This window comes from Diabrotica undecimpunctata, chromosome 2 (genome assembly GCF_040954645.1).
Source record: "Diabrotica undecimpunctata isolate CICGRU chromosome 2, icDiaUnde3, whole genome shotgun sequence".
Lineage (NCBI taxonomy): Eukaryota > Metazoa > Arthropoda > Insecta > Coleoptera > Chrysomelidae > Diabrotica > Diabrotica undecimpunctata.
Genome location: NC_092804.1, coordinates 9,302,188 through 9,329,907, shown reverse-complemented (window position 1 = coordinate 9,329,907; position 27,720 = coordinate 9,302,188). Strand labels below are relative to the sequence as shown.

General features: G+C 32.1%; 1 protein-coding gene and 1 long non-coding RNA gene across 2 annotated transcripts in view; one reads left to right on the top strand and one right to left on the bottom strand.

Moving 5' to 3' along the window:
* LOC140433174 (uncharacterized) overlaps positions 1–27,720 on the top strand; it is a 458,258-nt gene that overhangs the window by 44,883 nt on the left and 385,655 nt on the right. The gene's annotated exons all lie outside the window — the stretch shown is intronic.
* Positions 106–27,700, bottom strand: LOC140433173 (uncharacterized). The gene is made up of 2 exons (XR_011949883.1): positions 27,462–27,700; positions 106–687 (listed from the first exon to the last, which is right to left on the bottom strand). It is a non-coding gene; the product is annotated as an uncharacterized lncRNA (long non-coding RNA).

Genomic DNA, 27,720 nt, shown 5'->3' with positions numbered 1-27,720 from the left:
TTCATTAAAGGCTATCTAATGCTCTCCCAAATACACCAATATTTATTTTTTTCAAAAATCCTAATCCATGGAGTAAAACAAATGAAACAAATTGATTGGTACTCATATTTTAAACACCTTTTTATTATTAAAATTATCAGGTTTTGTGTTGTGCCACTATTGCATACAACTGGCGGTATAATATTTTTATTTCTATTGTAAAGATTGTAAAATATATTTAACAAAAACTTATTTTTACTATTTTTACAACCGAAATGTATGTATTTTACACCATATTCTTTTACTCTCGGTGTGGTCTTCTGTTTGGAACATGTAGAAGGAATCTGTGAGGACCGACTGGTTTAATTAATATTACAAGATCTTTGTGTGTAAGGCTGTAAAATGCAGAATCGGATTCTTTTTTTCTACAAGGAACTTGTGTACTTTCTGTAGTAGCAGTAGTCCATGAAGGTTCTGGTGGTTTCGCACAATTGAGGGTACTTATATCTAAACAAATAACATTTTCATCCTTGCCGTTTCTTAATAGGGTGAAACAATTGTCTATTTCTTCCGATTCTTTTAGCTGTATTGTATCATTTTGGTCGGTTCTTATCGTCAAAAAGTCATTTTCTAGTTTAAAACATTTAATGTTGTAGTAATTGTTTTGGTTATAGAAAACTTTTACACAGCTGCCTTCAAGTATTATTCCTGAAAAGGTAGAAATATTTAATATAGAATACAAAAGATATCGAAATGTATAAATATTAAGTATCATAAACTGTATTTGCTATACACAAAAAGATTGATATGAAAGAAAATAAATGAGTCGCTAAAAAGTACAGTCGCCTATGTGAAAACGATTTGGGATATTGACAAATAAATAATAACCTAATTTAACAATTTGTGATGTTGTATTTTTATTTTAAAAGGGAAAACTGATATCTCCAGAGGTCCGAAACCGTAACCTAAGATGAGCATGTGAAGATAAGGGAGAATTGAGTATATTATAAAAGAAAATAGGAAGGGAGGTGATTCTAGTTAGAGCAGTTATGTTAAAAATGGTGTGGATGTTATTGTAGTATTGCATGTAATAAATAAAAATTCTGTTTTGTTATTTGGCTTTAATTGAATCGAGGAATTATCTTGGTGTGTGAATGAAGAGGATATATATATATATATATATATATATATATATATATATATATATATCTACGGCATTAAGTGAACTCCGCCCATGTAAAAATTCAGGTTCAATTGAGCTCCGTGGTCAAGTGGATACCGATATACGGAGCTCACTTGACAATTCCGTAATATTGATTCAGTCGATTCATCAACATGTAGAGTTTAATAATTTATAAAAATTTTTTGGAGCCCGTAAATACCCCTGTATCATAAATGTATATCGCTTAGTTCACGTGTATATATTATAGGGGTCGTTCAGATCTTCATCATTATATATTTGAACCATACGTTTATCGGTTTAAGTAAGCTCTGAGAGTTTGGCAACTGTGCGATTATACCGTATATTTTCAACATATACCCTGAACGGTTTATATGGGCTCCTTATTTTTATCTACTGTTTGTAGACAGTGGAATGTCATACGCATTACACTGTGTAACAGAGGATATCATATTACCTGGTATAACTAAGTACTAAAATGTAACTGATTCTTTAAAAAACAGGTATGTGGATACAAACGAATTTGGGCTTATTATTGAATGGAATGTTCGCTTGCATCGAAAATTTTATTTTTTCTGTATTTTTAAAGATGTTGTTTTTTTATTTAATATAATTTTATTAGTTCAATGCCGAATTTGATGTTTTTTTTAATTACAGAAATTTCGTAATATATTTTGTTTACGTGAGTATGTCTTTGTACATTTTATGTAAGCATCTGAATAATAAAAACTACTTTTATTTTATCCAATCTTCTGCGATATATTGTATAAAGCTTTTTTAATATTTTAGTTCTGGTCTTATTTGTGTACTACATATGATATCTCGATAGAAGGTTATCTCAAAATAAATATGGTTAAGTGCTACAATAGATATTTTTGTGTTAAAATTAAAATAAAGAATGGTTAATTTGTCTAACAAGGTATATTCGGCAGCAGAAGCATATAGTACAAGCGTCTATGTTTTAAGGGCGGAAGGACGTGCGCCTCATTTTTAGCTGACAAGCTTGCGAAGAATATTATTTCTGGTCCTCAATTTACCTTTTAGTTTTAAACAATAATCTGTGACTGACCCGGTGTGATACAAACTATTTTTAAGGAATTTATAGGAAGTCTACAGTTCAATGATTTTATGACAAGATTGGATGTTCAGTTTTGTGAAAACGTCTATGTCGAGGAAATTGAAGGAGCACCCACGAGTTTTTCAGGGGTTTTGGCTGAAAATTGATTCATAGTTTATTTTTATTGTGCAATAATAGGTGTCTCGTCTATATAATAGAAGTCCTAGTATCTACCGGTATGGATCGTTTGTTTGTGTAAATGTTATACAGTGTAGGTGCCTTTATGCTACCCCAAGCGAGACCGTTCTTCATCTGCTATTCTTAACATTGAGTGATACAAAAAATATTCTCTTGTGTAGGCATACGCAAATAATATAAGTGAGTTTGTTATCTAAGGGGATATCATATAGTTTTTCGAGAAATATTTTGTAATTTAAGGTGTCGTAAGCGGCATTTGGATTGAAAAATACCACCCCTGATAACCGATATTTTTCGTCTTTAATGTGTTGGGTAAGATTTAGCATTTGTAATGTACCTGATCTTCCCTATCTATAGCCACTTTTGTCTTTTAATTTAAGCTTTTCTTCAAATATCGGTGAAATCATATTAAAGATCTTGTGCAAAAGTATTTTAAATAGCTGATAAAATAAAGATATTGGCCGATAGTTTTTGTGGTCGTTGGAGTTTTTGTCAGGTTTAAGCAAGGTAACAACTTTGGCTTGTCTCTAGATTTTGGGTGTTTCCATAATTTGAATACAGTTGTTCATCATCCGGATAAGCCATTGTGGTGTTTTTGGTTCAGATTTCGTAATAAGCTTTGTGTTCAGATCCTCAATGTCGGTAGTTGTATTATTTTTCATTAAATATGTAGATGGTGGATCCAAGCTCAACATCGTTGAAAGTTTCTCTGAAAGCTGACTGGTTTTGTCCTTTCTTACTTTGAGTTATTCTTTGCTTTTTTTCCGACAGAGATAGCATGTCTATATCTATAATGTGGTTTCCAGCGATAAGCTTTATTCCAAATACCCTACGTTAGGCCCTATATGTGTTTCCTGCACTAGAAATAAGTCAGATTCGTGTTTAGCGCATATGTCTGATAAGTTTAAGTAAAGTAAAGTTTCTTGATCTCTAGATATACCCTTAACAGTTATAAACATATGTTATTAGAATAGTTGGTCCTAAAAAGGACCAATTTGACAAAATCATATTAAAGGGGTGACTGAAGAATTAGCCGATTAATTATTTAATCATTACCCTGGGTATACCCGATTGTGGTGGTTTTCTTAGTACTTAAATTTTCGTAAAGGCTCGTTCTTTGAACCCCATAAGTAATGCCTAATATTTTACTTTTTATTGAAAATTTAAATTTTACATGCCGTGTATTACTTTTTGACGATATTTCGAATCAGATTTGTATAGTAATAATTTAAGGTATTAAAGAGCCTGTTTGTGGAAAATAAATAAGTTTGTGATATCGTTCGCAACTCATATATAGATAATAAAAAAATAAAAACAGTTAAAATAGGTGTAAAAAATTTCAACTTCATACATCGGCGCCATTGTTCAGGTGATGGGTTTATCACAGATATCAAAGGTTACTTTAATTCAAGGTTCTATTTGCGTATTTTCAATATTAAAAGAGTAAGAAAAGACACGTTTATGCTTTTATTTTTTTTTTAAATCTATTCTATTTTCTTTCTAGAGTTCCGTCTTTTTTGAACGACCTGTGGTCTTTTTTCAATTGGGCACTTGTCCAAGGCTATGACAAATACTTTGTCCTCTGCTATTCTAAATTAATATGACTGATTCATTATTTTCTCTAAACATTCTGTCCTCTGCTATTCTAGATTAATATGACTGATTCATTTTCTCTTTCTTGCAGCTATTTTAATGTTTATCCTGTGTATTTTTTTCTTCTTCTTCTTCTTCTTTTTATATAGACATGACTCTGTCTGTTTTTCAATGTGCCTCTAGTAAGTTGCCGTTCCATGGTTTTCGTGGTCTTCCTACTGATCGTCTTCCTATTGGGTAACCGCCCTTGCCGTGTCTACTACTCTATTTGTTGTCATTCGGCTATGATCGTTCCATTCTACTCTTCTATTTCTTAACCAGTTCTTGATGTTCTTCACCTTGCATCTACATCGTATATCTGTACTTCTAGCTCTGTCCCATAGTGTCTTACCATCAATTTTTCTAAGTGTTTTTATCTCTGTTGTTTCTAAAATCCTTTTTGTCCTCTCTGTGTCAGGTCTTGTTTCTGCTGCGTATGTCATTATTGTAAATTTTGTAAATTCTGCCTTTGGTTTCTTTCCCGATATTTTTATTTCTTCATATTGTTTCATTTAGGCAGCCTGCGGCTCTGTTTGCTCTATTCAGTGGATCTTCCACTTAAGTTTCGAGCTTTCCGTAGCTAGATAATGTGATACCTAGATATTTAAACTTCATCACTTGTTCTATTATCTGACCTTCCAGCTCCAATTAATATATTAGTAAACTTGCTGTTGTAACCATGCATTTTGTCTCTTTTGAGGAAATTAACATGTTAAATTTTCTGGCGGTTATATGAAATTGGTGTAGCATACGTTGTAAATCATCTTTACTTTGAAAGAATAGTATTGCGTCGTCTGCATAGCAGATTATTTTAATTTGTTTTTCTCCCATTTGGTATCCTCTTTTATTTCTTACTTTTTTATTATTTCATCCATAATCCGGTTGAACAATAGAGGACTCAGGAAATCTCCCTGTCTTATCCATTACCAGCTTCAATAGGGTCGGTTAGTTCTTCTTCTACTTTTAATTTTATTGTGTTGCTTTGGTATATTTTATATTTTTGATTGTTTTGATTATTCAATGAAATTGACATTAATTTGATAGTTTCCATTTTATTAGTACTGATGGTATATAACTAGCATCTGTTGGTACTATATATCAATTTGAACATGTGGAAGTAAGAGCACTCTCTTGTTAGTAATTTCAGTGTAAATTATGACGAAACCAGAAATAACCCATAATATTATCCCACACTTCAAAGGTCTGCCTCGCTGTATCTGGGAGACGCAATAATTCGCTTTTGATAGATATAAACAAAAACCCACTAAGACGAACACAATATAAATCAAAAAAATCCGTCAACCTGTCAATAGGGACATACAATATTAGATCGATGTCTACGGATGAATAAGTACATGAACTGGAAGAAGAATTAACAAACATAAAATGAGATATCATAGGCCTATCAGAAACTCGACGAAAAGAAGAAACCCGAATACAGCCTATGTCATACTTAAAATAAGAAGAACATTAATTAAAATTATCTAGGTATATGCCCCCACGACAGGGGGGGCATATATTGGGGGCAACTATTTTATGAAGATATATCAAAGACTATGGAAGAACATAAAAATCGTCTTATACTAGTAATTGGAGATTTCAATTCCAAACTGGGTAGAAAACTAAACAATGAAGAAACTAAAATAGGAGATTTCGGCTATGGTCAGAGAAATGATAGAGGTGCTACTTTGATGAACTACCTAGAAGAAAAGCATCTATACGCAATGAACTCCTTTTACAAAAAGAAGCCCCAACGAAAGTGGACATGGGTCAGCCCTAATGGATCCACAAAAAATGAGATCGACTACATACTGTCCACGGAACGATATATCATTAAAGATGTAACAGTTCTTAACAGATTCACAACAGGTAGCGATCACTGGATGATCAGAGCAAAAATTAGTGTTGACGGTAACTATGAAATGAAAAGAAAAATAATTAAAAACTAGGATCTAGTAGATAGAAACAAACTAGGGCAATATAAAGAGATATACAAAGACCTATTAAAAGAACAACTTACTTAAAAATTAGACAGTGATGACAAAGATATAGATGAAATAGACAACATACTTACAGCAACGATGATTACATCAGGAAAAGAAATAGCAAAAAAGGATCTAAAAAAGAACAATTATATATCAACAGAAACAAAGAAGCTTATGGATAAAAGAAGGAAGCTATAGACTATGTAGAAATCAATAAAACAATAAGCAGATAATAAGAAAAAATAAGAGAAAAGAACAAGAAATAAAAATTGAAAAAGTAATACAAAACAACAAAAATATGAAATGCTTAAGACCGAAATTAGGTAAGTGTGAAATAAACAAAAAAAAAGATGAAAACGGACTAGAAACAAACGTTAAAGATGACATTATAAATATTATCCACCATTTCTACTCAGCACTATATAAAACAAAAAAGGAATCACCAGAAACGATTAAAAACCAACTTAAGGCTAAGGTAAAAAATGTCAACTCAGAGCTACAGCCAGAAATAAGCAAATCAGAAATAAAGAAGGCATTGAAAGAAATGAAAAACAACAAATCGCCTGTAAAAGATGGAATAACTGCAGATATGCTGAAATATGGTGGAAAAGTGGTAATTAACACTCTACATTCCGTTTTTAACAAGATATTAAAAAAAAAAGAATCCCAAACAACTGGAAGGAATCCGTAACCATTATCCTACACAAGAAAGGGGATAAAGCAGATATAAAAAACTACCGTCCTATAACACTCCTCAATGTAATGTATAAACTCCTAACAAAAATTTTAACCAATAGATTGACGACAAAATTCGATGGATACCAGTCAAAAGAACAAGCTGGTTTTAGAAAGGGATTCAGCACAAGTGACCATTTACTAAGTATGAAAATACTTATAGAACGAGCAAATGAATAATGAAAAATGAATAAGAAAATGAATTGACCACAGATATACGGAACTAATAGCCAATATATATATAAGGAAGCCAAAACAACAATTAAAGTATATGAATAAACAAAATCAATACAAATAAATAGAGGCGTGAGACAGGGTGACACAATATCACCGAAACTTTTCAATCAGGCTCTGGAAGATATTTTTAAAAGATCAGAATGGGAAGAAAAAGGTATAAAAATTTGTGGACAACGCTTGAACCATCTAATATACGCTGATGACATCGCATTGATAACAGATAAATGAGAATAATTATTTGAAATGATGAAAGAACTACGATAAAGTCCAGGACGTAGAAGCTGGAAAGATAGGCCTTAATATGAATTACAGCAAGACCAAAATTATAACAAATACAGATGAAAACATCACAATGAGGATCGGACAAGATGAAGTAGAACAAGTTCAGGATTATATATATATCTGGGTCAAACTATAAAACGTAACAAAGAAAACCAAACAGCAGAGATAAAAAGACGAGTTAGACTGGCATGGGCGGCATTTGGCAAACTAAGCTACATTCTTAAAAACAAAAGATATCCACAGCATCTTAAGACCAAAGTATACAATCAATGCGTACTCCCTGTTCTAACTTATGGTTCCCAAACGTGGACATTTACAAAAGTAAACATGGACATAACCATAAAACCCCAAATAGCAATGGAAAGACAAATGTTGCACATAAGACTAATGGATAAAAAGGGAAACGAGTGGATAAGAGAGAAAACAAAAGTGAGGGATGTTAGACAAGAAGTTGCAAAATTGAAATGGAGATTTGCCGGTCACAATATAAGACAAAAAGAAGACCGATGAAACAAAATTCTTATAAGTTGGAGACCGTGGGAATATAAACGAAGCAGAGGAAGGCCCCAAATGAGATGGGCAGATGATATCAAGAAGCACGTGGGCTCTAGGATGACTATACCGACAGACAGAAAAGAATGGAAAAGGATTGGGAAGGCCTATGTCCAAAGATGGACCGAAAAAGGCTAATTAGATAGAGATAGATAGTTATTTATAGATTTTAAACAAACACTGATATAATCATAAGAATAAAACTATGAAATACCATGGCAGAACTAGGCTTACCTAATAAACTAATTTAACAAGGAGTAATCTACAAGTAAAGTATCTTACTGTCGACTTATTTTCAAATGTACTGCAAAGAGCTCTAAAAAATGTGAACGAATTATTAACAGTTGTTTTGAAAACTAAATATTATGAGACGAATTGGGGATATTATATTACACAAACTAAACCGCTTGCCTACAAAAAATATTAGGAAAATATGATACGACGGAAAAGACTAATGACTTTACAGCTAATTACCACATAAGTATCAATGTAACTATAGCTCGCAAAATGGGTTCAGTTACATTGCAATTTTTAAATTTTTCGTGATAAAATGAAGTGATTGATTGTTGTTTTGAAAAGGTAAGTTGTTTTTTATTTTTGTATTCCTGTCATCTGATATTGTAATATCAACAACATTTTTCATAATATATTCTGAAATGCGCTTTCTCTTACTGATAACGAACAAAAGTTTTATTAACTTCTCGTTAATATAATTATGAAGGAATTTAGATTTTTATCTTGTTCTTACTATAGTGCTAAAGCACAAATGTAGTCATAGTCTACCGTATTTTTTTCATAGTGGTCATAGTTTTTAATTGTAGTATAGCTTATGTGTTTATAATAACTATATGCATATATAGAAAATAATAGATATGCTTTCTATGCTTATAGCGCATAGAAAATAATAAAAATTTTTACCCTGTGCTTTGTTTATTATCCTTTATTGTATTGGAACATCTAGAAGTATAGCAATACATTTTAATTGTTGAACAAAAGAGAAAATAAAAACACTTTTTGTGGTGTGCCACTTAACCATACACAAAATTGTACACAAATAGTCAAATGGTAGTAAAAGTTTCCGATATAGGCCGCCAGACGGCAGAGGCACCGCCGCGCTCGATGTCTATACTAGAGGAAAATGCCTAAAACTGGACCCCAATTTTGTTTTTCAATTCATGCGTACGAAAAATAGCAAAAAAAATATTGTAAAAGTACATACCATTTACTTCATAATGTTATAATTCATTTATACTCAACTTTCATTAATAATAATTAAAAATTAATATAAAAAATATGTATTTTCCAAAATCCAGCCTTTGGTGAATTGGGAAAATAGTTTCTAAAAGTGGATTCCCTTAAAACTTATTAATAAAGTTGTCTCAATAATTGGAAAAAAGTATTAAATAAAAGAAAACATGATCTACTTTCTAAATCGACGTATATTGCAACAATTTCCAATATAAAACATAAAATATACAAAAATATTTAGCACAATTATTAATTTATCTGCAAAAATCGCAGATGGCATCCTTATCAGCCCCAGCACAATCCACATGAGCTCACAACGAACACATAATGCACAAGACCCAAAGTTCGCCTTTACAATCTTACGAATATTTTCTGTAACAAAACATGCACCAAGCGTCATCCCCTTTAGATGGTGAAATTCCCGGAATAATGTCCAACTTAGATGTTCCAGAAGAGACACTGATTTCATCTTCGGTGTCTGATTCTTGTTTCTCAAAATTTAGACATTTTTATTCTATCTCTTTCCCTTTTCTAGAAGGTCCTGCTGTCGAACAACCTTTTATGCTGCGGTTGCCTTTGAAACTTTGATCACGTTCTTGCTGTTCAGTTTTCATGGCTTCTTTAGCTTTTTTAGATTCCATCAACTTGAATTTATAAGGAGAAGCTGTGATGATTGTTGAACTGCAGGCTTTCCGTCCCCTATTAGTGACCCCTTTTTTGATTTTTGGAATAGGAGTGATTTCAAACGGGCTTATCATAGACGATTTTGGACTATGAGGATTGTCAAATGTAGATGGTAACACAGGATTACCTTGACCTGCCGAAGATGTTGACGGTTGATTCGGGTCAAACTCTGCATTAACTTGTGATTCATTCATCGTAATAACCCATTTTTCACTGATCCTGCCGTTTTTTGCTTTGACATCTCGTAGAAAGATGAATCTCGCATTTTGTTTTTAATTTTTCAATTGTTCTCCCATATTTTTTCTTTGAAAAATCACTAAAGGAGGTACGAATGAGCCACTGGCATTCACACAAGCAACAATCGTTATAAGGGCTCCACGTTCTCCTGATTCAGGGCAGCAATCTGCCTTTTACCTTTAAGGCCTATAATTTTGGGTATTTTAAACTGCACCACACTAATTCCGCTCTCGTCTACGTTATAGATTCTATCAGGAGTAAATTCATTTTTAACGTACAAATCCTCCAGGAGTTGATAACATTTCTGCGCATTTTCCTTAATACCCAAGAGCCAAGAACCCAAGAAGCCTGCTATAAATGTTCCAGTAGGCTTTCTTTCTGAGAATTTTGTTTTGTGCCGTTTAAGAAATAGATTGGCCCACTTTTTACCAGCTATTTCTTCTTTGAATGGATGATTAATGCCATTTTTCTGGGACATTTGCTCGGCCATGTCTTCATTTAAATCACTTCTAGTGAGTCCAAAAAACGATGCTTCCATTGCACAACAATATTGGACTAGCTCGTCTTCCAGATTTTTGCCCAATATTGTAGGTCTGTCTCTTTTTGTTTGTGCTATTTCGATAGGCATACCATACTTATCTTTGCTTAATCTCATTAGCGTTGTCTTAGGCACATTAAATATTTACTCGCCTTCTTCCACCCCATCTTCTCATTTCAAACTGCATTAATGGCCTTAGTCATTTTAGAAGGACTCCACTTTCTCTGTTCGACCTTCACCATTTAATTGATTTTTAATCTGTAACAAAATTGCAAATCATAGAAGTGCGAAGTTGCATAACAGCAAAGTTTTATTGCTAAAAAATAAGGGGTCCGATTTAGGCAACTACGGGGTGTCCGGTTTAAGCGACTATAGCATACATTTTAATAATGTCATAATTTTTTAACCTCACCATTATATGAACTATATTAGTGAGAAACAATGACCTCAAACCCTATTATTTAAAATAATATATAGATTGAATAGCTTAATTGCTAATATCTCGAAGAAATAAGGAAAAATATAACACAGCGTAAAAACTTTCCACACAACCAACACACGTGCAAGACGACTGGCAAGCAATAAGTGACGTAGCCGGCTTGTGCACTTCACCATTGAGTCATGTAACTCTAATATACCATTTGCACTCATTGCCGCCACGATTCAAATTGAAACGTACCAAGAAAGCTAGGGGTGTGCTTTAGGAGAATGGTCCACATTTGGGCACTTTCCTCTATGAAATGTTTTTCATATAGTTTTCGGATCAGATTTTTTCAAAACATCAAACTACATCTTCTTTTTGCCTTTCTTTACTTAGGCTAACCGCTACTGTTTTTTTCTTCAGTGTTTCTTCTTAATCTACATTAATGTTATTATAGGTTTAGCATGCTTTGTCAGATGCTCTTTGAAGTCCCTTTTAATATTAATATCGTTTGAGAAATTTTTCCCAGATACTTATATTTAGTTTGATTTTCAATCTTCTTTTAATATTAGTTTAAATGGTCCAGTAGTGTGTTCGTACAGGTCAGTTATAAGCAAAATTAGGTGTTGTTGTACACCTAATTCTTTTAGTATCAGTCATAAGTGTATCCAGTTGACTCTGTCGAACGCTTTACGATAATCTATAAAACAAATCCATAGTGGGATATTGAATTCCCTAGACTTTTATACTTTTTTTGGACTATTATAATAATAGCTTTAAAATTAAATGTTTAGTGAAAATCTCTACGCGACTTTAACGCATTAAATATTTTAAATCAAAATCGACATATCTATTGAAATTAGACAGTAAAAAAGTATGTTATTAAAGATTGATTCATAAATTATTGTAGTTTAAATTCAACTATGCTATAAAACAAACATTGCATGTCATAAACGGCAGTAATCCAAAAATTACAAAGATCTCCCTGTTGTTTGAGTTTTCTTTAATTATATTAATAGGGTAACAAGCACTATAATCCTACCGAAGGGGCTTCTACTTTTATCTGCTACACGATTACTCTATCCGATGTACGTACATTTATGAACTAAATGTTTTTTATAGTGACAATGCCTTTTAATAAAAAATACTAATTAATAAAAATGGAAACTTAACTTCTCCACGTTTATAATAGACACTTTCTTATGTTTAAAAATATATAAAACAAGTAATATAAATTACCGCCTTGTTTATTAAAACTAAAAAGTAAAATAAAGTTATGTGTCGGTTAACAATTTATATTTAACTACATTAGCCAAATAATCCTGAAATTCCTCCATGACTAAATTGATGGATATTTAAATAAATTTCAAGTTCCAAAATGTACCATCTGTAAAATTTGAAAATCTACTACTAATACAATTATTGGCAACATCTCAGGAGATTAGAAGTGTACGTGAAATGGTAAATACGGATCCCACAAATGGTTTATCCTGTTGTGGAGTCCACTTAATCCTACATGTTGGTCGGAGTCTACATAAAGCGCTACTTAGATAATAATATACACGGTGTATATTCTACTGGAGTTAGTATAATACCGTTTTAGAACGGAGCTCAGATTAACCGCTAGATGTATATATATATATATATATATATAGATATATATATATATATATATATATATATATATATATATATATATATATATATATATATATATATATATATATATATATATATCTACGGCATTAAGTGAACTCCGCCCATGTTAAAATTCAGGTTCAATTGAGCTCCGTGGTCAAGTGAATACCGATATACGGAGCTCACTTGACAATTCCGTAATATTGGTTCAGTCGATTCATCAACATGTAGAGTTTAATAATTTATAAAAATTTTTTGGAGCCCGTAAATACCCCTGTATCATAAATGTATATCGCTTAGTTCACGTGTATATATTATAGGGGTCGTTCAGATCTTCTTCATTGTATATTTGAACCATACGTTTATCGGTTTAAGTAAGCTCTGAGAGTTTGGCAACTGTGCGATTGTACCGTATATTTTCAACATATACCCTGAACGGTTTATATGGGCTCCTTATTTTTATCTACTGTTTGTAGACAGTGGAATGTCATACGCATTACACTGTGTAACAGAGGATATCATATTACCTGGTATAACTAAGTACTAAAATGTAACTGGTTCTTTAAAAAACAGGTATGTAGATACAAAAGGATTTTGAGCTTATTATTGAATGGAATGTTCGCTTGCATAGAAAATTTTATTTTTTCTATATTTTTAAAGATGTTGTTTTTTTATTTAATATAATTTTATTAGTTCAATGCCGAACTTGATGTTTTTTTTAATTACAGAAATTTCGTATTATCTTTTGTTTACGTGAGTATGTCTTTGTACATTTTATGTAAGCATCTGATTAATAAAAACTACTTTTATTTCATCCAATCTTCTGCGATATATTGTATAAAGCTTTTTTAATATTTTAGTTCTAGTCTTATTTGTGTACTACATGATATCTCGATAGAAGGCTATCTCAAAATAAATATGGTTAAGTGCTGCAATAGATATTTTTGTGTTAAAATGGATAGTAGTGTGCACAAAAAGAAAGAATGGTTAATTTGTCTATCAAGGTATATTCGGCAGCAGAAGCATATAGTGCAAGCGTCTATGTTTTAAAGGCGGAAGGACGTACGCCTCATTTTTAGCTGACAAGCTTGCGAAGAATATTATTTCTGGTCCTCAATTTACCTTTTAGTTTTAAACAATGATCTGTGACTGATCCCGTGGGATACAAACTATTTTCAAGAAATTTATAGGAAGTCTACAGTTCAACAGTTTCATGACATTATTGGATGTTCCGTTTGTGAAAGCGTCTATGTTAGGGAAATTGAGGAGCGCACATGAGTTTTTCAGGGGTTTTGGCTGAAAATTGATTCATAGTTTATTTTTATTGTGCAATAATAGGTGTATCGTCTTTAAAATATTAGTCCTATTATCTACCGGTATGAGTTGATCGTTTGGGTAAATGTTATACAGTGTAGGTGCTTTTATGCTACCCCAAGCGAGACCGTTCTTCATCTGCTATTCTTAACATTGAGTGATACAAAAAAATATTCTCTTGTGTAGGCATACGCAAATAATATAAGTGAGTTTGTTATCTAAGGGGATATCATATAGTTTTTCGAGAAATATTTGGTAATTTAAGGTGTCGTAAGCGGCATTTAGATTGAAAAATACCACCCCTGATACCCGATATTTTTCGTACCCGTCTTTTATGTGTTGGGTAAGATTTAGCATTTGTAATGTACATGATCTTCCCTATCTATAGCCACTTTTGTCTTTTAATTTGAGCTTTTCTTCAAATATCGGTGAAATCATATTAACGATCTTGTGCAAAAGTATTTTAAATAGCTGACAAAATAAAGATATTGGCCGATAGTTTTTGTGGTCGTTGAAGTTTTTTCCAGGTTTAAGCAAGGTAACAACTTTGGCTTGTTTCTAGATTTTGGGTGTTTCCATAATTTGAATACAGTTGTTCATCATCCGGATAAGCCATTGTGGTGTTTTTGATCCAGATTTCGTAATAAGCTTTGTGCTCAGATCCTCAATGTCGGTAGTTGTATTATTTTTCATTAAATATGTAGATGGTGGATCCAAGCTCAACATCGTTGAAAGGTTCTTTGAAAGCTGACTGGTGTTGTCCTTTCTTACTTTGAGTTATTCTTTGCTTTTTTCCGACAGAGATAGCATGTCTATATCTATAATATGGTTTTCTGCGATAACCTTTATACCAAATACCCTACGTTAGGCCCTATATGTGTTTCCTGCACTAGAAATAAGCCAGATTCGTGTTTAGCGCATATGTCTGATAAGTTTAAGTAAAGTTTCTTGATCTCTAGATATACTCTTAACAGTTATAAACATATGTTATTAGAATAGTTGGTCCTAAAAAGGACTAATTTGACAAAATCATATTAAAGGGGTGACTGACAAATTAGCCGATTAATTATTTAATCATTACCCTGGGTATGCCCGATTGTGGTGATCTTCTTAGTACTTAAATTTTCGTAAAGGCTCGTTCTTTGAACCCCATAAGTAATGCCTAATATTTTACTTTTTATTGAAAATTTAAATTTTACATGGCGTGTATTACTTTTTGACGATATTTCGAATCAGATTTGTATAGTAATAATTTAAGGTATTAAAGAGCCTGTTTGTGGAAAATAAATAAGTTTGTGATATCGTTCGTAACTCATATATAGATAATAAAAAAATAAACAGTTAAAATAGGTGTAAAAAATTTCAACTTCATACATCGACGCCATTGTTCAGGTGATGGGTTTATCACAGGTATCAAAGGTTATATTTTAATTCAAGGTTCTATTTGCGTATTTTCAATATTAAAAGAGTAGGAAAAGACATGTTTATGCTTTTATTTTTTTTTTGCTAAATCTATTCTATTTTCTTTCTTGAGTTCCGTCTTTTTTGAACGACCTGTGGTCTTTTTTCAATTGGGCACTTGTCTAAGGCTATGAAAAATACTCTGTCCTCTGCTATTCTACATTAATATGACTGATTCATTTTCTTTTTCTTGCAGCTATTTTATTGTTTATCCTGTCAATCCTGTGTATCTTTTTCTTCTTCTTCTTCGTCTTCTTTTTATATAGACATGACTCTGTCTGTTTTTTAATGTGTCTCCAGTAAGTTGCCGTTCCTCATCCGGATAAGCCATTGTGGTGATTTTGGTCCAGATTTCGTAATAAGCTTTGTGCTCAGATCCTCAATGTCGGTAGTTGTATTAATTTTCATTAAATATGTAGATGGTGGATCCAAGCTCAACATCGTTGAAAGGTTCTCTGAAAGCTGACTGGTTTTGTCCTTTCTTACTTTGAGTTATTCTTTGCTTTTTTTCCGACAGAGATAGCATGTCTATATCTATAATGTGGTTTTCAGCGATAAGCTTTATACCAAATACCCTACGTTAGGCCCTATATGTGTTTCCTGCACTCTAAAATAAGTCAGATTCGTGTTTAGCGCATATGTCTGATAAGTTTAAGTAAAGTAAAGTTTCTTGATCTCTAGATATACCCTTAACAGTTATAAACATATGTTATTAGAATAGTTGGTCCTAAAAAGGACCAATTTGACAAAATCATATTAAAAGGGTGACTGACGAATTAGCCGATTAATTATTTAATCATTACCCTGGGTATGCCCGATTGTGGTGATCTTCTTAGTACTTAAATTTTCGTAAAGGCTCGTTCTTTGAACCCCATAAGTAATGCCTAATATTTTACTTTTTATTGAAAATTTAAATTTTACATGCCGTGTATTACTTTTTGACGATATTTCGAATCAGATTTGTATAGTAATCATTTAAGGTATTAAACAGCCTGTTTGTGGAAAATAAATAAGTTTGTGATATCGTTCGTAACTCATATATAGATAATAAAAAAATAAACAGTTAAAATAGGTGTAAAAAATTTCAACTTCATACATCGGCGCCATTGTTCAGGTGATGGGTTTATCACAGGTATCAAAGGTTATATTTTAATTCAAGGTTCTATTTGCGTATTTTCAATATTAAAAGAGTAGGAAAAGACATGTTTATGCTTTTATTTTTTTTTGCTAAATCTATTCTATTTTCTTTCTTGAGTTCCGTCTTTTTTGAACGACCTGTGGTCTTTTTTCAATTGGGCACTTGTCTAAGGCTATGACAAATACTCTGTCCTCTGCTATTCTACATTAATATGACTGATTCATTTTCTTTTTCTTGCAGCTATTTTATTGTTTATCCTGTCAATCCTGTGTATCTTTTTCTTCTTCTTCTTCGTCTTCTTTTTATATAGACATGACTCTGTCTGTTTTTTAATGTGTCTCCAGTAAGTTGCCGTTCCATGGTTTTCGTGGTCTTTTTACTGATCGTCTTCCTATTGGGTAATGTCTCTTGCCGTGTCTACTACTCCATTTGTTGTCATTCGGCTTATATGATCGTTCCAGTCTACTCTTCTATTTCTTAACCAGTTCTTGATGTTCTTCACCTTGTATCTACATCGTATATCTGTACTTCTAGCTCTGTCCCATAGTGTCTTACCATCAATTTTTCTAAGTGTTTTTATCTCTGTTGTTTCTAACATCCTTTTTGTCCTCTCTGTGTCAGGTCTTGTTTCTGCTGCGTATGTCACTATTGGTCTGATAACTGTTTTGTAAATTCTGCCTTTGGTTTCTTTCCCGATATTTCTATTTCTTCATGTTGTTTCATTTAGGCAGCCTGCGGCTCTGTTTGCTCTATTCAGTGGATCTTCCACTTAAGTTTCGAGCTTTCCGTAGCTAGATAATGTGATACCTAGATATGTAAACTCCATCACTTGTTCTATTATCTGACCGTCCAGCTCCAATTAACATATTAGTAAACTTGCTGTTGTAACCATGCATTTTGTCTCTTTTGAGGAAATTAACATGTTAAATTTTCTGGCGGTTATATGAAATTGGTGTAGCATACGTTGTAAATCATCTTCACTTTGAAAGAATAGTATTGCGTTGTCTGCATAGCAGATTATTTTAATTTGTTTTTCTCCCATTTGGTATACTCTTTTATTTCTTACTTTTTTATTATTTCATCCATAATCCGGTTGAACAATAGAGGACTCAGGAAATCTCCCTGTCTTATCCCATTACCAGCTTCAATAGGGTCGGTTAGTTCTTCTTCTACTTTTACTTTTATTGTGTTGTTTTGGTATATATTTTCGATTGTTTTGATTATTCAATGAAATTGACATTAATTTGATAGTTTTCATTTTATTAGTACTGATGGTATATAACTAGCATCTGTTGGTACTATATATCAATTTGAACATGTGGAAGTAAGAGCACTCTCTTGTTAGTAATTTCAGTGTAAATTATGACGAAACCAGAAATAACCCATAATATTATCCCACACCTCAAAGGTCTGCCTCGCGGTATCTGGGAGACGCAATAATTCGCTTTTGATAGACAAAAACAAAAACCCACTAAGACGAACACAACATAGATCAAAAAAATCCGTCAACCTGTCAATAGGGACATACAATATTAGATCAATGTCTACGGATGAAAAAGTACATAAATTGGAAGAAGAATTAACAAACATAAAATGAGATATCATAGGCCTATCAGAACCTCGACGAAAAGAAGAAACCCGAATACAGCCTATGTCATACTTAAAATAAGAAGAACATCAATTAAAATTATCCAGGTATATGCCCCCATGACAGCTTATGATGACGAAGATATCGAACTATTTTATAAAGATATATCAAAGGCTATGGAAGAACATAAAAATCGTCTTATACTAGTAATTCGAGATTTCAATGCCAAACTGGGTAGAAAACTAAACAAGGAAGAAACTAAAATAGGAGATTTCGGGTATGGGAAGAGAAATGATAGAGGTGCTACTTTGATGAACTACCTCGAAGAAAAGCATCTATACGCAATGAACTCCTTTTACAAAAAGAAGCCCCAACGAAAGTGAACATGGATCAGCCCTAATGGATCCACAAAAAATGAGATCGACTACATACTGTCCACGGAACGATATATCATTAAAGATGTAACAGTTCTTAACAGATTCACAACAGGTAGCGATCACTGGATGGTCAGAGCAAAAATTAGTGTTGACGGTAACTATGAAATGAAAAGAAAAATAATTAAAAACTGGGATCTAGTAGATAGAAACAAACTAGGGCAATATAAAGAGATATACAAAGACCTATTAAAAGAACAACTTAAAAATTAGACAGTGATGACAAAGATATAGATGAAATAGACAACATACTTACAGCAACGATGATTACATCAGGAAAAGAAATAGCAAAAAAGGATCTAAAAAAGAACAACTATATATCAACAGAAACAAAGAAGCTTATGGATAAAAGAAGGAAGCTATAGAATATGTAGAAATCAATAAAACAATAAGCAGAATGATAAGAGAAAATAAGAGAAAAGAACAAGAAATAAAAATAGAAAAAGTAATACAAAACAACAAAAATATGAAATGCTTAAGACCGAAATTAGGTAAGTATGAAATAAACAAAATAAAAGATGAAAACGGACTAGAAACAAACATTAAAGATGACATTATAAATATTATCCACCATTTCTACTCAGAACTATATAAAACAAAAAAGGAACCACCAGAAACAATTAAAAACCAACTTAAGGCTAAAAAAGTAAAAAATGTCAACTCAGAGCTACAGCCAGAAATAAGCAAATCAGAAATAAAGAAGGCATTGAAAGAAATGAAAAACAACAAATCGCCTGGAAAAGATGGAATAACTGCAGATATGCTGAAATATGGTGGAAAAGTGGTAATTAACACTCTACATTCCCTTTTTAACCAGATATTAAAAGAAAAAAGAATCCCAAACAACTGGAAGGAATCCGTAACCATTATCCTACACAAGAAAGGGGATAAAGCAGATATAAAAAACTACCGTCCCATAACACTCCTCAATGTAATGTATAAACTCCCAACAAAAATTTTAACCAATAGATTGACGACAAAATTCGATGGATACCCAACAAGCTGGTTTTAGAAAGGGATTCAGCAAAAGTGACCATTTACTAAGTATGAAAATACTTATAGAACGAGCAAATGAATACCATATTCCTCTATATATAGCGTTCATAGATTTAGAAAAGGCTTTCGACAGTGTCGAACATTGGGCAGTGAAAAGTTCTTTGATTAACAGCAGAATTGACCACAGATATACGGAACTAATAGCCAATATATATAAGGAAGCCAAAACAACAATTAAAGTATATGAATAAACAAAATCAATACAAATAAATAGAGGCGTGAGACACAATATCACCGAAACTTTTCAATCAGGCTCTGGAAGATATTTTTAAAAGATTAGAATGGGAAGTAAAAGGTATAAAAATTTGTGGACAACACTTGAACCATCTAATATACGCTGATGACATCGCATTGATAACAGATAAATGAGAAGAATTATTTGAAATGATGAAAGAACTGGACGTAGAAGCTGGAAAGATAGGCCTTATTATGAATTACAGCAAGACCAAAATTATAACAAATACAGATGAAAACATCACAATGACGATCGGATAAGATGAAGTAGAACAAGTTCAGGATTATATATATCTGGGTCAAACTATAAAACGTAACAAAGAAAACCAAACAGCAGAGATAAAAAGACGAGTTAGACTGGCATGGGCGGCATTTGGCAAACTAAGCTACATTCTTAAAAACAAAAGAGGCATCTTAAGACTAAAGTATACAATCAATGCGTACTCCCTGTTCTAACTTATGGTTCTCAAACGTGGACATTTACAAAAGCAAACATGGACATAACCATAAAAACCCAAAGAGCAACGGAAAGACAAATGTTGCACATACGACTAATGGATAAAAAGAGAAACGAGTGGATAAGAGAGAAAACAAAAGTGAGGCATATTAGACAAGAAGTTGCAAAATTGAAATGGAGATTTGCCGGGCACAATATAAGACAAAAAGAAGACCGATGGAACACAATTCTTATAAGTTGGAGACCGTGGGAATATAAACGAAGCAGAGGAAGGCCCCAAATGAGATGAGCAGATGATATCAAGAAGCACGTGGGCTCTAGGTGGACTAGGTGACTATACCGACAGACAGAGAAGAATGGAAAAGGATTGGGAAGGCCTATGTCCAAAGATGGACCGAAAAAGGCTAATTAGATAGAGACAGATTCTCCCCGTGTGATCTTGGTATTTCCGTTGATTGAATAGTATAGGGTATCCAATATTTTAATTAACGGTATGGCAGAGTTTTATTAATTTTTATATATATTTGCAAAATGAAGAAGAAAGTACTGCACAAACTATAGCGATATAAGCTATATATCTATTAATTATTAGGATATACAATATTTTTTCTAATACACCTGGAACGATTAAGTGAATAATCAATTATTGACTATTAGGCAGTTAATTAGAAATGTTGGGAATACAAAAAAAACATTAAACTAGTTATTTATAGATTTTAAACAAACACTGATATAATCATCAGAATAAAACTATGAAATACCATGGCAGAACTAGGCTAATTTAACAAGGAGTAATCTACAAGTAAAGTATCTTACTGTCGACTTATTTTCAAATGTACTGCAAAGAGCTTTAAAAAATGTGAACGAATTATTAACAGCTGTTTTGAAAACTAAATATTATGAGACGAATTGGGGATATTATATTACACAAACTAAACCGCTTGCCTACAAAAAATATTAGGAAAATATGATACGACGCGAAAGACTAATGACTTTACAGCTAATTGCCACATAAGTATCAATGTAACTATACCTCGCAAAATGGGTTCAATTACATTGCAATTTTTAAATTTTTCGTGATAAAATGAAGTGATTGATTGTTGTTTTGAAAAGGTAAGTTGTTTTTTATTTTTGTATTCCTATCATCTGATATTGTAATATCAACAACATTTTTCATAATATATTCTGAAATGCGCTTTCTCTTACTGATAACGAACAAAAGTTTTATTAACTTCTCGTTAATATAATTATGTTTGCAGATGATGTCGTATTATTCGCAGATAACTTACAGGATACGGTTTCTATGCTACATTCGCTTAAAAGTCTGTCTGAAAGAGCAGGATTAAAGATAAACTTTGAGAAAACTAAACTTATGACAAATCTCGTAATGAGTGGAAATATAACTATCGACAATAATACCATACAACAAACAGACACTTACAAATATCTGGGACACGAGATCAAAATAAACAGAGACAATCAAACAAATGAAATACAGAGGCGAATAGGCCTGACATGGGCAGCATTTGGCAAACTAAGCCATATTCTAAAAAGTTCAATTCCCATGTGTCTCAAGCGAAAAGTTTATAACCAATGTGTTTTGCCTGTACAAACTTATGGAGCAGAGACTTTAACACTCACGCAGAAATCTGCGAATAAACTAAGAGTTACACAACGAGCCATGGAACGTGCAATGCTGAATGTGAGCCTCCGAGACCACATAACAAACCGACAAATCAGGCAAAGATCAGGAGTTCAAGACGTCATCGAAAGAACCACGAGACTTAAGTGGAACTGGGCAGGACACTTAGCCAGAACACAAGATGGACAATGACGACCACCGACTAGATGGACCGACGACATAAAAAGAGTAGCGGGAAACTGGCTACAAGCGGCCCAGTGTAGAGAACACTGGAAAGAACTGAGGGAGGCCTATGTCCAGCAGTGGACGGGATTGGCTGATTAATGAATATAATTATGTAGGAATTTAAAATTTTATATTGTTCTTACTATAGTGCTAAAGCACAAATGTAGTCATAGTCTACCGTATTTTTTTCATAGTGGTCATAGTTTTTAATTGTAGTATAGCTTATGTGTTTATAATAACTAGCGCATAGAAAATAATAAAAATTTTTACCTTGTGCTTTATGTTTCCTTTATTGTATTGGAACATCTAGAAGTATAGCAATACATTTTAATTGTTGAACAAAAGAGAAAATAAAAACACTTTTTGTGGTGTGCCACTTAACCATACACAAAATTGTACACAAATAATCAAATGGTAGTAAAAGTATCCGATGTAGGCCGCCAGACGCCAGAGGCACCGCCGAGCTCTATGTCTATACTATGAGATGTTTTTCATACAGTTTTCGGATCAGATTTTTTCAAAACATCAAATTACATCTTCTTTTTGCCTTTCTTTATTTAGGCTAACCGCTACTGTTTTTTCTTCAGCGTTTCTTCTTAATCTACATTAATGTTATTATATTTACAATTCTTTCTGGAACGAGCTATAATTTTTCTCAAATAACCATTTTGTGTGGTTTAGTCGCCTTAAGGTTTAGCATGCTTTGTCAGATGCTCTTTAAAGTCCCTTTTAATATTAATATCGTTTGAGAAATTTTTCCCAGATACTTATATTTCGTTTTGATTTTCAATCTTCTTTTAATGTTAGTTTAAATGGTCCAGTAGTGTGTTCGTACAGTTCAGTTATAAGCAAAATTAGGTGTTGCTGTACACCTAATTCTTTTAGTATCAGTCATAAGTGTATCCATTTGACTCTGTCGAATGCTTTACGATAATCTATAAAACAAATCCATAGTGGGATATTGAATTCCCTAGACTTTTATACTTTTTTTTGGACTATTATAATAATAGCTTTAAAATTAAATGTTTAGTGAAAATCTCTACGCGACTTTAATGCATTAAATATTTTAATTAAAAATCAACATATCTATTGAAATTAGGCAGTAAAAAAGTATGTTATTAAATATTGATTTATAAATTATTGTAGTTTAAATTCAACTACGCTATAAAACAAACATTGCATGTCATAAACTGCAGTAATCCAAAAATTACAAAAATCTCCCTGTTGTTTGAGTTTTCTTTAATTATATTAATAGGGTAACAAGCATTATAATCCTACCGAAGGGGCTTCTACTTTCATAAACTGTTACACGATTACTCTATCCGATGTACGTACATTTATGAACTAAATGTTTTAGTGACAATGCCTTTTAATAAAAAATACTAATTAATAAAAATGGAAACTTAACTTTTCCACGTTTATAATAGACACTTTCTTATGTTTAAAAATATATAAAACAAGTAATATAAATTACCGCCATGTTTATTAAAACTAAAAAGTAAAATAAAGTTATGTGTCGGTTAACAATTTATATTTAACTACATTAGCCAAATAATCCTGAAATTCCTCCATGACTAAATTGATGGATATTTAAATAAATTTCAAGTTCCAAAATGTACCAGCTGTAAAATTTGAAAATCTACTACTAATACAATTATTGGCAACATCTCAGGAGATTAGAAGTGTACGCGAAATGGTAAATACGGATCCCACAAATGATTTATCCTGTTGTGGAGTCCACTTAATCCTACATGTTGGTCGGAGTCTACATAAAGCGCTACTTAGATAATAATATACACGGTGTATATTCTACTGGAGTTAGTATGATACCGTTTTAGAACGGAGCTCAGATTAACCGCTAGATGTATATATATATATATATATATATATATATATATATATATATATATATATGTATATATATATATATATATATATATATATATATATATATATATATATATATATATATATATATATATATATATATATATTGTTATGGATCAGTTTATCGATCAGAAATAGAATAAAGAGTTTTTTTAATATTTTAATATACCGCGGCCATATAAGTTAAAATACAACCCTGTACTTATTTGTAATAGAATAAGAGAAACATTGTTCCGTGACGGGACCCTGACGAGTTTTTCCGTGAAAGACTGAGTGAATAGTGAAAGGACAATGAAACCCGTATAATTATAGATTTAGGAAACTTGTAATTGTATTTTGCGGTGGGCATTTTTCGAAAGTAAATAAGAATTAGATTTAGATATGAGATAACAAGAATTTGGAAACTTATTTCTGTTGAAAAAGGCAAAATTGTTAATGGTTTCTGAAAAGTAATTTGAGTGAAAGTAGTTTATTTGTTTTAAATATCATGTTGGAAATTTTCTAAATCGAAAATAAGTGGGAAAGATGAATGCTTATGATTGGTTAAAAAGGAATGGTGGGAATGAGAGAGTGGAGAAGGTTTGTTTGGGAGAGATTGAAAGAATTATTATGTTACCGGCAGACCAGAAGAGAAGACGTGTTTTCGTGTAGTCAATCTGAGTTTTCGTTTGTTAGTGAAAAAGGTGGAAGCTGAGAGTAGATCAAAATCGAGAAGATTAATACCTCTTTTGAGTCTGCATAGTCCACGAGATATAATTGAGAAAGAAAGGAGAATTTGGGAATAAAGAGTACCGGTCAAAAGAGGCTTGGGCGTGTGTTTTCGGAGGAGTAGTTTGCTGGTATGCGGTTTGGATCGATGCTGAGAACGGGAAAGATTTGATGGTAGCCGGACATAATCAATCAAGGAAGGAACTGTGGTTTGATCGAGAGGAGACATCATTGGTGTAAAAATAAAGGTCAGTCAAATAATTTGAACGAAAGAAAATTTGAAGATATTCTAAAGATAAAATCAAATATAAGCATACGAACTAAGATTCCAAGTTTCAAAGAGTTATTTTTTTTTGTGAATAAATTATATTTTTATATGGTCATTTTTTTTTAGTAGATATTATTATAAAACACATCAATAGATAGTTTGTAATTAAAATTAAGTTTAGAGTATAGGAGTTTGTTGGGAAAGATAATTGCCCACAAAAGTTATTTATTAATGTTCATCGTTTTGCTTATTGAAAATAAATAATAATTTGTGTGCATATTTATGTTGTTGTAATATTAGTTCCGTTTCCTGTTCTATCCCGATTATGAGCAACTAGGAGATACTGAACCCACTAGAAGAGATATATAAAGTAAACTGATTAAAGTAAAATTAAAAAGGCACCCTGAGAATTTTTAATAGTAATTGAATTCAATGACTCTGCATAAATTAGTGAATTAATTAATTAAATAATTGGATTAATTAAATTAGTGTTAATTAATAACAAAACAAAAGCAGATCACAACAATATATACGAATAAGGATTTTAATTTGATTGTGTAGTTATGAAAAATTTGTATAGCGAAACAGAATTATTCAATCTAAATGCGCTTATGGAGGATTGAGGGTTATGAACATTGGGCATTGAAAAATGGAGGTGGGGTCATGGATACGAATATAACATGTGGACCGTTAAATATAAAAAAACATTTAGAAAGATTAGTTTGATGGAGACTAAGAAAGTTGAAAGGATGTGTAAATAAAAAAATAAAAAAAATTAATGGGAGATTGTTGTAAGAAAAGTTGGAGATGAAATGCGTCGTGAGTATAGTTGACGATGCAGAGAGAAATAGTCACGATGGAACAAGATATAGCTTATATGGCTTCATATAAGTCTAGTTTCAGAAAGTTTTTTTGCTGAATATTGTGAATCAGAGAGACGTCGTCTACGATATTAAGAGTGTGGTTATCTTTTTTCAAATGTTGAGAGATAGTGGAAGTTTTTTTTGTGTGCTCTTGAAAGCCTGAAAACAATAATCTACAGGTTCTTCCTATATAGGTAGCATCACAATCTGGACATTTTATTTTTTAAACACCACAACGATTCATATAATTGATGAAGTCGTTAGAATTGGATAGACACTGGCCCAAATTATTGGGTACTTTAAATGAAATGGGGATATTGTCAACTAAACGTTTAATGAGATTTCGAATATCTCCAGAAACAAAATTAGGTTTTGGTGTAAGGTCTATGGGGAACGCAGTCTGGTGTGTGTAAGGTTTAAGACGTCTTCTATGGATAAGTTTTTAATAATGTTATTGACTGCTATTTGTCAAATGATATTAAATTAACTTTTTGTTATAGTTCGACTGGGTGGAATGATCTCAACGCAATGTATGTAATTGGGAAAAACTGCATATTTATGTGACATGGGGTGATTTGAAGAGAAAGGTATTGCATGATCAGTATGTCTTTATATTTTAATTTTTCAATAGATCCTCCAGGGAATGTTCATTATCCTAAGATGTTTTTGAACCATCAGTGTGCCGCTTGTATGGGTACACCTTGCGTTCAGTTTTCCCTGCCTGGTATATTAATTGCGAATTTATTGTCAAAGCTTTATCTCGTAAAGTTGTTGCGTAAATGGGTTACCCCTTTACAATACCTGCTGTTAGCTACTCGATTAGCTTTCTATTTTTAGTGCGTATATGTCCATGACTATGTATTAATCTATGCATCACTAATCTGGCTTTGCCCTGTTTAAAGTTATGAAGTATTGGTAAATTCAGCAGAACTTTCAACGCCACTGTATGAGTCTTTTTTATGGCCCCTATAATATATAGACATGCTAGGGTTTGTGTATTATTAGTGGCCTTTCTTGCTGCGTCTTTGTCCATCACATCACAGACCCATAGGTTACCATAGGTCTGTGACGTGGTAAACAAAGACGCAATAACTGTTAGCAATGAAGCTGCTAAGTAAGCATCTTAACTCATAGTTACCCAATCTATAAATCAAATTGTCCTTTAAGTGCCTGCTGTAACCGTGGTATATCCGTAGCACATATTTGGGTAGATTGTCCAAAATATATTAACGCTCCAGACCATCAGATAATATAAAAGAAGTTTTAGGACCTAATTGTACTTTTAAAAACCTATTTAGTTATGTAAAGCATATTAATAATTTACATAAGTTTTATATTCTATAGGTTACCTATTAGGCTAGGTATAGGTTTCTAAAAGATATAAAAATATTCAATAAACTTTAATTTTGCTAGTGTACTATATACCTACCTACTTGTTAAATCGTAATTTACTTTAATTTCAAATGCCTCACTGTCTTACTCAATTTGTGAGTAACTTAATAATAACTTTCAGCATTTTATGCAGTTAAAAAAAAATAATACATATAATAAACAATGTATAAAGTGTTAACAATTTCACTTACCTGATTCTACATTTTTAACAAACACTAAAATAACACCCACAAATAAAATTATGTACACATTTTCCATTTTTAATCTTGAATTCTTTTTTTTAAGAAAAATATGTTGAACGTATTTTATCATTTGTTTAATTATTTCCAAAGTGTAAAATGTTAAAGGTCAACAAAACGATGATTATAAGAAGTTAGAACTCATATCTACATATTTCCATTTATTGTTTTGGTGTATTTGGCATCTTAGGAAAAAAGAGAAAGAAATATT